Genomic DNA, 1,981 nt, shown 5'->3' with positions numbered 1-1,981 from the left:
TAATGATCCTCCTACCTGTGATCTAATTATTCTAAACAGTGTCAATGGCAGTGTAAAACTTCTACAGTTACAACTTTTACATTACACAAATTAATGATCCTCCTACCTGTGATCTAATTATTCTAAACAGTGTCAATGGCAGTGTAAAACTTCTACAGTTACAACTTTTACATTACACAAATTAATGATCCTCCTACCTGTGATCTAATTATTCTAAACAGTGTCAATGGCAGTGTAAAACTTCTACAGCTAAAACTTTTTAATTACAATAATTAATTATCCTCCTACCTGTGATCTAAATAATCTAATCAGTGTCAATGGCAGTGTAAAACTTCTACAGTTACAATGTTTACTTTGGGGTTAAACAGTGAGTCTGGAACTATATTTTCTCGTGGATTAACACACAGGAAGTGTATTAATCAGTACTGCTGTTCCATGTTGCAACGTGATAATCCTATTTTCTGTTGACGATCAATGCACCCAGTGAGACTGGATGAGAGCGAGATGTTACTCAGTCTGATGTCACTGGTTGGATTTGTAAGCATGGGAGAGTTCGGGCATTTCTTTGTTTTTTTTATAATTTCAGTTATAATAAAACTAATAGACGGAAGACACCCTGTTTGACTGAGGTCTTTTGTGAATCACAACTATGTTCCTCCCACCTGTGAGGCGGCAAAGGCCAGTTTCTCCAGGCCCACCACGTATCTCCTCTTGGCCTTCATCGTCTCGTCCTGTTTGCTCCGGAGCAGGTTCTTGAAGGCGTGGATCAGCTCGAGGTACGACGTGGGCGTCACGTAGTTGTGTCGGCCGAGCTCCACCAGGAACCTTGGGATGTACACGTCGTGATTAAAAAAAAAAATTCAAAATGCTTACCGTAACAAAAGATTAACACATTTGTTTGTTTTAGTAGAGGTTTTACGGCGCTCGCAACTGCAAAAGGTCATATGAGCGCCAGAAGATAAGAGCTGTTACAAGAGAGTAACAAACATAGAAAAGAAGAAGGGGAGATAAGGACGATAGATGTTCGATAGGAAAGAAGAAGCAAACCATACCAGAGCACCCGCCAACCACCCACAGACTAACACGTCTAGACTAACTTGTGTGCTCACAAGTTATCGCTGTCGGCATTCGCAACCAACCCCGAGGCACTTCTGTTCTGTGATCGTCGGAGCATGTAAAAAACCTGAAAAACCATGCCCAGTTACATGTCGTGATTGTTTCAGAAAAAGAACACAACTGAAGGAGAACATCAATATGTGACGACAACCTTAAGGTAGAGCCTGCTGAGAAGGGAGAAGGATTTATGGATAGAATCCGTCCTTGAAGATCCAAGTAATCAAGTGATCAAGAACACAGCACACAAGACTCGGGCAACAAAGTACGGTTGTTTTAGTTTCGCTTCAGTAAGAGTTTTATGGCACTTGCAACACAATAAGGTCATACAAGTGCTGAAGATTAGAGGTGTTACAAGAGAGTAACAAACATAAATAAGAAGGAGGAGAGATAAGGACGATTGATGTTTGCTAGGAAAGAAAGAGCAAACCACACCAGAGCACCCGCCAATCACCCATAGTTTCACTGTCTAAGTCAGAATATTATAATACAGGTTTTTGGATGATGAGAGGTTTTTAAAACCCAGAAATATATATATATATATATTTCTACCAAAACATAGATCTGAGAGCGTACCTGACAGAGAACTCTCTGACACTCTGGTGAAAGTAGCGGCACAAGGTAACGACCGACTCCTTCTCGTTCACGTCTATCTCCGCGTTCTCCAGGAATTTGTGCGCCACACGGGACAATGCATCGTCGGGCCACGCCTGGGGGGGAACATGTATGTGGAGACGTGATTTTGAGAGAGAGAGAGAGAGAGAGAGAGAGAGAGAGAGAGAGAGAGAAAGAGAGAGAGAGAGAGTCAGGGGGTGAGAAGGAGTAGAGAGAGAGGAGAAGCTACAGAAAGAGGGAGGCCGAGAGAGGG

At 42.3% G+C, this 1,981-nt stretch overlaps 1 protein-coding gene across 1 annotated transcript in view; it reads right to left on the bottom strand.

Moving 5' to 3' along the window:
• Positions 1–1,981, bottom strand: part of LOC101848386 (dynein heavy chain 12, axonemal) — a gene marked incomplete in the record, with an annotated part of 110,807 nt that overhangs the window by 32,406 nt on the left and 76,420 nt on the right.

Source organism: Aplysia californica, unplaced genomic scaffold (assembly GCF_000002075.1).
Source record: "Aplysia californica isolate F4 #8 unplaced genomic scaffold, AplCal3.0 scaffold00752, whole genome shotgun sequence".
In the NCBI taxonomy this organism is placed as follows: Eukaryota; Metazoa; Mollusca; class Gastropoda; order Aplysiida; family Aplysiidae; genus Aplysia; species Aplysia californica.
The sequence above is the reverse complement of the archived record's forward strand: the minus strand, read 5'-3'. Positions and strand labels throughout refer to the sequence as shown.